The sequence below is a fragment of the Sarcophilus harrisii genome, chromosome 2 (assembly GCF_902635505.1).
Source record: "Sarcophilus harrisii chromosome 2, mSarHar1.11, whole genome shotgun sequence".
In the NCBI taxonomy this organism is placed as follows: Eukaryota; Metazoa; Chordata; class Mammalia; order Dasyuromorphia; family Dasyuridae; genus Sarcophilus; species Sarcophilus harrisii.
The window spans coordinates 338632507-338646622 of record NC_045427.1 but is presented as its reverse complement, the minus strand read 5'-3'; positions in this window follow the sequence as shown (position 1 = coordinate 338646622).

Below are 14116 nucleotides of genomic sequence, written 5' to 3'. Positions count from 1 at the left end.
TTTGTTACATCACTACTAGCCTATGTTATATTACTATGTGCTTGTGTAATACCCTTCCATGCTGAGGGATTTATGTATACCTGTTTCAAGTAAGACCCTTCAGTCCAGAGGAAACCTGGTAACAATATCTGGTTTGGTGTTCACACCTTCCTGAGAAGTCAGGGAGGGTACAATCATCTCCTTTTTGGTGTTTTCACCTCTCTTCCTGAGAAGTCAGAGAGGGTGTGACCACTTATGTTCTAAAACAAAAGAGAGCTCAAGATGTAGAGAGGCAGAATTCTGGAGATGTATACTTGAAAGGAGTATACTTGAAACAAGATGTTAACTCAGAGGAATTGATGATACAGTGGTTATCTAATTTACATATACTTAGTACTTAGCATGGTGATGTAATAGTTCTCTAGTTCACAAATATTCAGTGTGCTGTAATGATGTAATTGTAATAGCATATATAAGAACTGGCGATAGGAAGTCAAAAAAAAGTCAGACTGGCAGATGGCTGAGAGAGACTGGGTCAGACTATGACAGACGCAGACTGTGTAAGAGACAATAAAGATTTTTGGGGTCTATTCTTGTCCATTCTAGTGGTGTCTATGACCAAAGCCCTTCCAGAGGACCTCTAGAAAGGTAGACCAGACATTACATTTTGGCGCTCAACTCTAGAGAAATATACTTGAAACAAGGTGTTAACTCAGTACTTAATACTAATTGGAAACTTAATTGGTTTGTTTGATTCTTGCTTTTAGGCCTCTGCAAATTATAAGTTTAAAATTGCATGTTTTACTGGGACATTGATGCATTGTTGGTGGAGTTGTGAACGAATCCAACCATTTTGGAGAGTAGTTTGGAACTATGCTCAAAAAGTTATCAAACTGTGCATACCCTTTGATCCAAGCAGTGTTACTACTGGGCTTATATCCCAAAGAGATTATAAAGAAGGGAAAGGGACCTGTATGTGCACGAATGTTTGTGGCAGCCCTTTTTGTAGTGGCTAGAAACTGGAAACTGAATGGATGTCCATCAGTTGGAGAATGGCTGAATAAATTGTGGTATATGAATATTATGGAATATTACTGTTCTGTAAGAAATGACCAACAGGATAATTTCAGAAAGGCCTGGAGAGACTTACACGAACTGATGCTGAGTGAAATGAGCAGGACCAGGAGATCATTATATACTTCAACAACAATACTATATGATGACCAGTTCTGATGGACCAGGCCATCCTCAGCAACGAGATCAACCAAATCATTTCCAATGGAGCAGTAATGAACTGAACTAGCTATGCCCAGAAAAAGAACTCTGGGAGATGACTAAAAACCATTACATTGAATTCCCAATCCCTATATTTATGCACACTTGCATTTTTGATTTCCTTCACAAGCTAATTGTACAATATTTCAGAGTCTGATTCTTTTTGTACAGCAAAATAACGTTTTGGTCATGTATACTTATTGTGTATCTAATTTATATTTTAATATATTTAACATCTACTGGTCATCCTGCCATCTAGGGGAGGGGATGGGAGGGGTAAGAGGTGAAAAATTGGAACAAGAGGTTTGGCAATTGTTAATGCTGTAAAGTTACCCATGTATATATCCTGTAAATAAAAGGCTATTAAATAAAAAATAAAAAAATAAAAAAAAAATTGCATGTTTTAGAAAACATTTCAGAAAATCTGAGACTGAGGTTTCAATTGAATAAGATTCCTTCAATGTTGTCACTGCCTCCAGACCTAGATTTCCAGTTGAATGAGACCACTTATTGGGAATGGTTCTGGGCCAATGTTAATGAAACCACTTGACTGCTCTAAACGGTAGATCACTGTCGGAGGAAGGTTTCTCAAGAGTCCAAGGAGAGTTTCTCTCCCCTCCCCAAAGTCAGGACAATTTCAGGGTTCCCTTCATCAGTACTAGACAACAAACCAAATCTGAGTTCTACAATTTCAGGAGGAACCCATTACTAAGTCAATTTAAGTACAACAACCAATTAAGTTTCCAATTTTAACACACATACCAATTTAAAGTTATTTTAAAATTAAACAGTAATCTAGTTTATAAAATTCCCTAAATTCTACCTAGATATTCCATTCAAACAGAATTGCCTTGTAATTGTTTTCCTGATACCCAGAAACCTCTTTTTGTAAACCAGGAAAGAGTTAAGCACCTTGAGATTCTTCCTGGCAGGATTCCACAGGCCTGAGTTCTGATAACAAAGTTACAGGCCCCTTGTTTATAGAATTTATTTTTTAAAGTGGTAGCCTGCTGCTTTTCCATTTTCCAAAAAGTTCCCAAACTCTCTAATGACTTTCAGTCTATACTCTTCTCATTCATATATACTTAAACTTTTTCACTTTCTATATACATGTATCTACTTTCTTTTACTTGCTTTTACCATCTTCACTGTACTAAATATATTTCCTCCTTTTCTCCCTCTCTTCTGCAAAGCTGCTGCAGTTAGCCCAATGCAGAAGAAGAGAAAGAGAAAAAGATTCTCTTTCCTTGAGCTAACGAGCCCAGAATTAACTCCCAAATTACCTTATTGAGTCATTCATTTCCATTTGTTCAATTCTGAATTTTAGTATGCTATTTTCTTCATTTACTTTTTTTACTTCTTTTTGTATATATCCAATTGAATTTTTGAATGAGTTGTTTTGTTCTATGGAATTTTTTTCCATTTCTCAAATTCTGTTTTTTAAGGAGTTATTTTCTTTTTCCATTTCACTATGCCTATTTTGTGTTATCTTTTCCAAACTCTCTTACAAGGCTTTCATTTCCATTCTCCATGTTTCTTATACCTCTCTTTTAAGATTTTTTAAAAGTTCTTCTAGGAGAGCCTTATGTGATGGGGACCAGATTATTTCACCATTTGGAGCTTCATCTGGAGACAATCTGCCTTTAGTCTCCTTGGGATTTGAAATCTTCTCTTTTGCCATAAAAGTTGTCAGTTGTTAGAGTCCTCTTTACTTTTTTAATCATTTTTTTAAAGTTAAGTTAAGGTCTGCCTTTAGGGCGTGAGGTTTTCCAAGCCACTGCAGCTGCACTGGGTCAGTGCTGATTCACTCCTGCTGCTGGCTCCGCCACGTGGAGTTGTCAGCAATGCCCTGGGGCTTTGTGCTGTCTGCCCTGGTGTTTGTGATTGTAGTTTGGTCAGCCACCCTTAGACTGAACTGCTCCAGAACTCTGAGCTGTCTTTGCTGGCATTTGTGGTCAGCTGCCCGGGCCTTGCTGTCTCTCTCCCACTTCTGATTGAAACAGATCTTCTCTGGTCTGCTTTCTCTAGCAAACTCTTTGCCCTGCGAAGGTCGCATTGCCACACAGAGACTGCCCTGGAGCTCTGTTCTGTCTATGCTGGAGTTTGTGGTCAGCTGTTTGTGCTTAACTGTCTCTCTCCCATTTCTGATTGAAACAGATTTTTTCTGGTCCATTTCCTCAAGTAAATTCTCTGCCCTGGGACTCTGAGCTGCCGGTGCTGGCATTTGTCTGGTTGCTCTGGCTGCCTCCTTCCTGTTTCCAATTGAAACAGACCTTTTTTGGGCGATCTTTGAAATTATCTTCTGCTGATAATTTGTTGCACTCCCAGTATTTGTGGGTTCTACCTGTCCAGAGCTAATTCAGAAGCTGGATTTCATAATTATTGTGAGGGTTGTAAAGAAGATCAGAGAGAAATATGTGTCATCTCCACCATCTTGGCCCCACCCCAGATGTCCCAAATTACCTTACCAAGATCAAAAACCAATACACTCAGCCATCCAGAGTGACTTCAATTCAAGATCTTATCTTGAACCACTCTGAAAGAATTACTACTCTGAATTCCACCCATTCCAATAATTCAGCCTAATCTTTTCCAAATCAGCAACATAGAGGCTGAATGCTTATCTTTGAGAAGCTTGCAGATTTGCTGCAGATTTATTGATTTTCATTTTGCCCAGAGTCTCTCCTCTTTGGGTCACTTTACCTTAGAGAGCAGGGAAAGATCTCTGATGTTTGCAAGCTGCCTAAAGCAAGGCAGAGAGCTGTCCTGCTAAGACTCAAGGCCAGTTCCAATAGACTTGATGGAAAGAGAAATCTGCATCCAGAAAGAAGACTTTGGGGACTGAGTATGGATCACAACATAGTATTTTCAGCTTCTTTTGTTGTTGCCACCTTAAATTTTGGGATGTATGTTTAAATTGTAATTCTGATTCTGAAATTGTATGAGATAATTACTAGTGCATGCTAAAATTATGAACTTGTTTATTCTGGTATAAGATCTTAGAAACCTGTGTGAAAATATTGAAGTATTACTACTGGAAATTTAAATTTTCTGTCAATAAAAAGTTATTATAATAAAAAAAATAAATTTAAATTTGTATTTGATTTGATTTTAGGCAAAAACTGAGTCACATGTTTGTATCTCCTAATTTAGAATGGAAGGATACAGTGAAGATTTTATCTAGATGGATTTTATTCTTGGATCTGTTAGCCCATTTTTTCTGAGTTAACAAGGTCATATGCCTTAGGAAATGAGCTTGGTATAGAATGTGAAATCCCCATACAAGAAAGAAAGTACAGATGTAATCTGAAATTTAGGATTAAAAACTATATTATAGTGTTATTTTAGATCAGTTGGCATAATTATAAATGAGAGCATATTCCACGCTTCTTTCACTGATTATAGCTGCTCCTAACCTGGCCTGAGCCCTTCTCCCACTTCACTGATTAAGTGGAAAGAATACCACTTCTGCTCAGCCCTTTTTTGAGCCCCGCCCTACTGGTTAGATAAAATTTCTTTAAGTTTAAGCATTTCCCAAGAAGACACCTGCTCATTCCTCTATCCATTATGTAGAAGTTAGTACTAGCCTTTCACCAAGCCACCCACCTGGGAAAAGAGGTTCTTGGCAGACTTTAAAAACTCCTTTTCAGTCTTTTTACAAGGTATAAACAATTGAATACTAGTTTTTATTTTTCACGTTTGTGATGGTTGTTTTAAGAGTAAATTCATTTCTGTAATAACTATCTAAAGTTCACTTAGATAAGATGCTGTATCAAGGTTCTACTACTTAGTAATTCAAGTAACTTCTAAGAGAAGTTTGATAGATTTCTGGTTAATTGCAAATTTTTTGAAAATGGTTATTTCAAAGCCCAAAAGGAAATTATGGTTTCCAGAATGAGGACTGGCCATTGCAGTTGATCCAAGCTCAGTTGTCTTTTTGTGTGGTTTTTATATACTTCATTATAATCCTGTGGTTTGTGCTGTTATTTATACTCTGCTCTGTACCAATTTTTATAAGGCAAACTGAACTACCAGCAGTTTCCAGAGTATTCCATCTCTTACTTCATGGAGACAGAATGTGGAGTTTGGAAGAATAAGTTTGCCCTAAGCCTGTGATCAACTTTGCAAATTCTTTATTTCCCTTGTTGAGAATTTTTATCTTCTTTGTCAATCTAATCTATGGAAATTGTTCCCTCGTTGTTGAGGTACTCTACCTTCTCAAATGTGTATTTATTAAATATTTTATTCCCTCCATAGAAACAGATGAATAAATCTCCACCTTCTGAAGTTCTGTGACATTTCTCTGGGATGGTTGTTTTTCTGATTTATTGGTCCTCATCCATAACAGTATTCAAACTCCAGAAATAATATTATTTATACTCACTCAAAATTTTTTTCTCAATTAGCCAATCCCATATTAGAGGCTTTAAATTTAAAAAGAAAAAAGCTTACAAATCATTTTGCCTAAAACTATCTTAGGACTGATGTGGTGGAAGGCCATGATTAATTTAATAAACATTAGATAATTTTATTTTTTTAGAAGGTGAATAAACCCCAACAAAATGCTATCCAGTGTCTGAGTGTACCTTTCATTAAGGTGCAACCTGATGTTGTGCTAATCTTTGCTACTATGCCCTGATATTTAATTTCCTACCTCTATAATGCCATCAAAAGTTGGGTTCAATTCATTTCTGTAACATTGCAACCCCATAAACCACAGTATTTTATTCCTAGTTTTTGGACACTACTAAACAAGTGTCCTAGGATTTGGCCTTTTAATATTTCAGCATTGGTTTGATATACCCTGTTCTGTTTATGGATCCCCAAACCATTTTTTTCAAAAGATTTAACAAATTAAAAAGAGTGGGGAATGATGAAGTCTTGTATTGTGTTTTGGACAGAGAAAAACTATAGAATTGATCCCTGAGGCAAGCAGGGAGAAGGCACTGACAGAGATCAGTTTAGCTTCATGGTTCCATCCTCTGCGGAGGTTGTCCAGTCTGAAATCCAAGTTATGTCAAACCCCTGAGACATGAATTTTGGAACCATACCAGTTTTTGAAGATGAGATATTAAGTTGTGGAAGGGTTCCATTAGTGAAGAGTACCTACACCAGTGAGTATTGAAATGGCATATTGAAGTGATAACAGCACTGTGTTGTTGTTTTTTTTTTTTTTTTTTTTTTTTTTTTTTAAGAAAAATTAATTGCCAGTTTCCTGAGTTACTTGATTTCATAGGTGATTATTTTTTGGTAACTCACTTGTTAAAGGCAAAACCTGCTTTAATAAAGTATTTGCTCATGATATTTGTGGAAATATGTATAGAAGAATTGCACATGTTTAACATATATTGAATCACTTGACGTTTAGGGGACAGGATGGGGGAAGGAAGGAAAAAAATTAGAACACAAGGTTTTTGTAAAGGTGAATGTTGAAAATTATCCCTGTATATATTTTGAAAATAAAAAGTTTTAATAAAGTAAAATTTGGTTAAAAAATAAAATAAAGTATCTGCTTTACTTTCCTTCATGTTGTATGGATTTTTTCTCCCATTTTTGCTTTCTTTGATGCCATTTCTTATTCAATTATAAACACATTCAGGACAATGCTGTTAAGGTCTAACTATGGTGGTCCTAACTGTCTTTGATAGTGAAAATACTTCTTAGAAATTCTATGTGATAATAACGGTTTGGTCATGTATACTTATTGTGTATCTAATTTATATTTTAATATATTTAACATCTACTGGTCATCCTGCCATCTGGGGGAGCGGGTGGGGGCTAAGAGGTGAAAAATTGGAACAAGAGGTTTGGCAATTGTTAATGCTGTAAAGTTACCTATGCATATAACCTGTAAATAAAAGGCTATTAAATTAAAAAAAAAAAAAAAAAAAGAAAAATTCTATGTGCTCCCAAACAAAACCATTTTTATTCAAAAGAATTATTGCAGAAATATGTATGTAATGAGGCTGATTTGATTTGGCTCACAGGGAGGATAGAATACATGTATCCCCAAAAGCCCTGCTCTCTTCTTCTCCAAGGGAGATTTCAGTTCTTGCCAGGAAAGGAAGCAGGAGGTTAGAGGAGCAGTCTGACTGCTATGCTATCTTCATAAAGATGGAATACCAAATGAGAATTATACTCATCGACTCCCTTAGATATTATTAGTCTAGGAAATGAAATTTTTAGGTTCAAGTTAAATTGCTTGAACCTAATTACTATTCATTAATGGGGAAAGAAGGACCCCAAGTTTTATGTCTAAAACTTGACTCTTCCCACCAAATATCAGATCAATAAGGAATACACCCAACAAATAACATAGAACCCCTGCAAAAACACCCATTATTTAATTTAATAGAAACACAACCCAGAGAGAAGGTATATGTATGAGAATATATATTAGATAATACAGATTGAATGTGCTCTCAATCATTGGGAACAAGATAATTCAGCTGAATGAAAAGAGCCCAGAACTCACACAAAGAAATTATTTCCCAAAGTCTATAGTGTAACAAGCTGGAAATGAGGACATGAGCAAAGTTGTACATGCACCTTCTTGCCCGTCTTTCTTCTTTCATGGTCTGAAGAGAGGTCCTTATATGTCTTTTCTCTCTACACTGGAAGTTGATTCCTTTGGAATATTTTTTGTATATACCTCCTTTTTTCTGACATTATCATCACCCTAGGCAAGTCCTCATCCTTTCACATTCAGACTGTTTCAATCACCTGTTGCTTAGTCTCCTTGTCTCAGATTTCTACGGTAGTTCATTTTCTGGTCAACTATCAAACTGCTTTTCCTAAAGTTGTAATGTCGGAGAAACTGAGGGAATATAGAGAGTTTTTAATATTTGAATTACTTAGAGGGAGAGATTGGGCGCAGAGCAGAATTCATTTCCCCCACCCCCCAGGGCTGAATTCTTTTGAGACAAAACTCCAAAGGGCTGAATTGGATTTTCGTCTCAAAGAATTCAGCATCGAATGTGAGATTCCATGGATTTTTACAGGGAAAGGGGGGATATGTGTGGGAGGTAGGATAGAGTGAACACTGGTGAGCAGGAATTTCCAGGAATGGACCATCAATCCGATTCTGACAGGTTGGGGGGTAAGGATCATAAATTCTTGATAACTTAGGAGGATTTAGGAGCCAGGATGTCTGATATAGAAAATCTCCCCCTTATCTAAGATTAAACATTTATGACCCTAGAGTAGCCAGCCCTAAGTTATATCAGTCCTAATAGTCAGGAAGGAGGGTTGTAACCAGGGGGATTGAGGCAAAACAATTCAAGGAACTGAAGCAGAACAATTTAGGGAAATTGAGGCAGAACAATAAAAGGAAACTGGCACAACAAAGTGTAAGTCTAACCATGACATCTCCCTGTTCAATAAACTAGAGTGGCTTCCTGTTACTTCAATATCAAATCTAAAGAAATATGTCTGACTTTTTTTATTTTTAATATGTTTGACTTTTAAAGCTTTTTAGAACTTGTCCCCTAACTACCTCACTCCCCTCCACACATTCTATGATACCATGACAACACCTCTTTGGTGTTGCTTTCAAGAAACACTACATTGCCTAACTTCATGCATTTTTACAGCTGTCTCTCATATCTGGAATTCTCTCCCTCCTCATTCCTGACTTTCTTTAAGTTCTGGCTAACATCTCACCTTCCCATTTTCACAAGCCTTTTCTCAGAATCCCTTTCTCTACCTTCAGACTTGGCTCTAGTCCTTGCTTAAGTACTGTTGTGGTCTTTCAGAAAGAAAACAGAACATTTTTTTCCATAGAACTGGCAAAGGCTTTCCTGTTCTTCCTTGGGACCTTACCTTGGATCTGCTATCACCCAAGCAGGAGGGGAGAAAGCAGAGTATTCTTGGCAAATTAATGCATTTGAAGTTTACCTCTTCCACATAGACACACACACACACACACACACACACACACGCACACACACACACACATATCCTTATATATAATTGAGAACTCTCTATGTAAAATGAGAACCTCATATTAATTTAATTTGACTATTCAGTATATTTCTTAAATCTTCATCTCTAAGTACAGACAGTTCTCACTACATAAATAGATCATTCTGAAGACCTCTCTGTGAAGTGATTTTTATGTAATGTAAATCCCCTGCCCCCATTTAGCCTACATAAAGGCATACACAAAATAATTTGTTGTTGTTTAGTCTTATCTGACTCTTCATGGAGCTTTCTTAGCAAAAATATTGGAATTGTTAACCGCTTTCTTCTCCAATAGATTAAGTCAAACAAAGATTAAGTGATTCACCTAGGATTATTTGGTTATTGAGTACTTGGGGCTTTTAATTCAGATCTTCCTAACTCCAGATCTAAACTTTCCACACTGAGTCATTTCATTGCCTCACACAAAATGATACTTTTATTGAACTCTAAAATGTACTAAAATTCAGATATTTTAAGTATTATGGCCATGATGACCAAAAGAATTGTGAAATGACAGGTAAAGTTAATGATAAAGTTTGTACAATACTATGCAATGTATTTTAACATAGGTGTGCAATATGTTGTCCCTTGCCCATCCACTGTACTCAGCCTTTATTACTGGTAGTTGTCTGTGTAACTTTTAAAAAAATAATTGTTGAGAGAGAATTTGTTCAGCAGCTCTCTTCTTTTTCTCATTTATTTGATGATTGTTAAGAAATATCTTCAGCTACTCCCTGAACTTTTAAAAATCTCCAAGTATTTGGATCTATCTTTTCAATTCAAGAAAAAAAATTTACTCAAATGATGAATGTTTCAGCTAGCTATTTTATTATGAACTTTTTGGGTTCAACTTTAGGTTCCAAAGCTTCTTTCTTCTGTAATATTTGCAGCTAGCAGCTCAATCAGGTCCACATTCAACATTTCTTCTCTGAGACTCTATCAACTTCTCCACATCTTTCTCATCCACTTCTAGCTACAATTCTTGTACTTATTTTACAATTTTGCTACTCACTTATTCCAATGTTTCATCTTTGTTAAATTCATGAAAATCGGGAATAAACTCTGGCCACACTTTTTTCTAAACTCTCTTCATACATGTTTTTGTTATATCTTCCCATGCCTTAGCAGTATTCTAGATTGAAAGATAAATGTTATAAGACTTCCAGAAACTTCTCAGTTCTTATCTGTATCCAAAGCTACAATTGCCTGGGCAAATGTAATATATAAATAATATATATTGTAATTTACAATCACTCCCTGATCCATAGGTTGTAATAGTGAGAGAGCGTTAAAGGGAAGGTAGACCACTTTTACATTTTCATTAAAATCATCCAAATAGGGAGGGTGATTATGATCCAAAATAATTACAATCTTGAAAAGAATGTTATTATTATTACAAAACTTCTCCACTTCAAGAATGAAGCAATGTATAAACCCTTGTTCAAAGATGACAAAAGTTATCCATGCCTTAGGTTTAGTAAAGTGATGCATAGGTAGTGTTGCCTTGCTGATTCCTTTCAGTGTTCTGAGATTTTCTAAGTGGTGCACAAGAGCAGATTTCAATTTGCAAATCCCAGATACGTATCCTTCAAGCAGAAGGGCAAGTCTATGTTTTGAAGCTTTATGCTCCAGCATAGTTGTTTTCCTTTACCAATATGTAGGTTTGGGACTGTTAATAAAATTAATAATAATAATAAAATTAACAAAAATAGGCCTTCCCCCCCCCCCCCCCCCCATATTAAAGATTTGCTCCAGTAAGTAGGGACCTTCATCTTTTATTTTCTGCAGGAACTCTAGGGTATTCTTTGTTGCTTCAGTGTGTATACTAGTAGCCTCTCCTAACTCTTACACACTGTGAAATTCTGCAAGATTTTTAAATCATTCAAACCATCCACTGCTTGCTATAAATACCTCTATTCCTTCAGAGTACTTTAACCTTAAAATGGCTTTGAGTCTTGGGGTGAATTATCATCAGATTTAAAGGAATATTCTGATTCTGGTCTTTTGTCCATATAGTTAATAAATAGTTTCTCCTTCTCTAGAATAGCACCTTCTCTTTGTTTAGAAGATAAGTCAACTTCATGCAAGCTTTATCTAGGAATCATCTTTCATTATGGTGTTTATAATTGACACCACAAGATTAAGTTAATATAATATCGATGATAGTTTTGGCCTTCATGGTTTTCTAATTATTTTCAGTTTCATTTCCAAGGCTATTGGCTTAACTTATGAGATGATTCACTTTCCCCCTCAAGAACATGTTTGCTGCCAGCTATGGTAAAAATATAAAAATTACTATTGAATACAGGGAGAGGCATAGTACCATTGTATGTAGACATAGGGAGATTAACTTAATGATGCTTCTCAGCTTCTCACCACCATGTATGCCAATTGCATCACATATAGTGTCTACTTTGCATAAGAAATTTTCTAATTTTGGGGGGGAATGTGGATTTCTTACAGAATTCTTTCAAGTAAGGTTGAATTTACAATGAAAATTTAGGCAAAGCAAGATCTGTATCTCCTACTGAGATCTGTTCCTTGGGACAAGCGGTGCTCAGTTTTTTCTGGCCTTTTCATAAAACTCCACATTTTTTTCAAATAACTCTGTAGTATCAATGGAATCTGACTGTAACACACTCTTTAACAATTAGAATCTCCATAATTAAATATTTAATACAGATCTAAAAACTTAAAAAAAATCTGTAATAGCATAAGATGTGGTGTTCTCTTCTTTAAAATATAATGGTTCTTTCTGGGAGCAGGTTTCTTGGGGAGGTTTTCTGGAGGCAGCCTTAGTTTCAGTTCAGAGTAATAATCACCTCAAATACAGCCAGCTGATAAAATCCAAACGTTTATTTCTCCAAGATCTCTTGCAGCTTTGTCCTTTGCTTCTGCCTCTGCTTTCTTCAGCCTCAAGCCAGCACAAAGGTGGAAGATGGAATGAATCTGACTCCGCCTCGGAGAGTGGGCTTGTGGGCTTCTGTATCTCCCAGAGTGCTCCCCTCTCTGTCAATTTTCCGAACTAACTGACTTGAAGCTCTAAGAGCTTCTTTATACATGATCTTCCAAAGATTGACTCCTCCTCTGAGGGAGGGATTAGGTGTGAATTCACAAAGTTACAAAGTTAACTTTGTGAATCTCCCATACTTGTGAACTCCAATGAGTACTTAAATACATTAGTGAGTTTGAGAATTTGCTAAGTACCATGTTAAATTAGGCAACTGACTTATCACTTTGTAAGGATTCGCTCTAAGGTGTGAATCAATAAGCATTGTATCAATTCCATTGAGTTAACACTAGGATTCTAACATCTCCCTTGAGTTGTCCCCTTGTTTCAAGTTCTGGCTCATAACATCTCCCACTTTCTTTTGATTTAGAACATAGGTGGTCATGACCTCCCTGACTTCTCAAGGAGGTGAGAACCCCAAAAAGAATGTGATCACACCTTCCCTGACTGCTCAAAAAAGAAATGAAAACACCATATAAAGAAGGTGGTCACACCCTCCCTGACATCTCAGGAAGGAAGATGAAAACACCAAAGGAAATGGGAAATCAAATCAGATTAGCAGGTTTCTGAAGGGGCTCACTTGAAACAGGTACACATAAATCCATCAATATAGGAGGCATCACACATAATTACATAAAATATATAAGCACATAACAATATAACACAGGCTAGTAGTAATGTAACAAATAACATGAATCAACATGAGAATTTATACATGTTCATAAGTCCTAGAAATAGTCCAAAAGGAATCCATTGTCCATTAGTTCATGTGCCAGGAATCCAATAATTCCTGTAGGATTTGAAGTACTGCAATAGTCTCATCAACAATTTTTTCATCTCAAGGAATCCAATGATTCCTGCTGGTTTTTGTTCATCTTGTATTTGCTCATACACTGTTATGGGATAATAAATCTGTTCTGAATTCTCTCCATACTGACCTTCACCAGCTAGTTGGTCAAAAGTGATTTGTCCAATAGCTCCTGTTTGCCTATTGCTTGGGCTTGAATCCTACATAATTCATGAAACTCTGAAAGCCACAACAAATTTGTCCAGATTCTAACCATGTTCTAGCTATGTATTTCCAATCATTTGGGGTTAAGATTTCATAGGACAAATTATCTAGTAATAGCTTAATATAAGAGGATGTAGCCCCATAAAGAGTGCAACCCTTTTTCAAATCTTTAATTTTTTCCAAATTTTTCCAAATTAAAAGGAGTGTATTTTCTCTCTTTTTGACCTGAAGAGTCAAGCTTTTCAATCACAGGATATGCATTTTTAAATCAGATATAGCTTCTCCTTCATTTTTTGCCTTAATTAATGCCTTTTCTAATCTTGTCATATTCTGCTTCACAGGAGATGTTTTGTGTTTTTACCTCTCTCCCTCCCCCTTCTTCCTCCACCCATAAAGGGTTACTTTCCCAAGCAATAGTAATGGAATTATTTTTTCAAAAGAAGAGGTAAGTAACTATTTAAATGCATTAGCAGTTCTGACATGATTTTGCTTCAAGTACTGTGAGAAGAAATGTAATATAGGAGGCTGATAAGACAACTGATGATGGTTTGCTTTTATGGTAGTGTAAATGACCTAAAGGCTAATTTAAAGGATTTCCATGTATGCTTGGGCAAGAACTTAAACTTTAGGTGAAGTAAGTCTTGTAAGGCAATGACTACAAAGAGCTATCAAAAATAAGATTTTTGAGGATGTTGAATGTGGCTGATTGGATGAAAATGTATTGGAAATTATTGCTGTTTGTCTCTCACTGATTCTAATACTGCCTTCTATTGATGGCTTTTTTCCTATGGCCAATGAAAAGAAAACCTAACTAACCAGAGCTATGCTAGCTGGAAGTGCAGGAGGCAATTGTAATTGTTGGGCTCATATGTAGATAG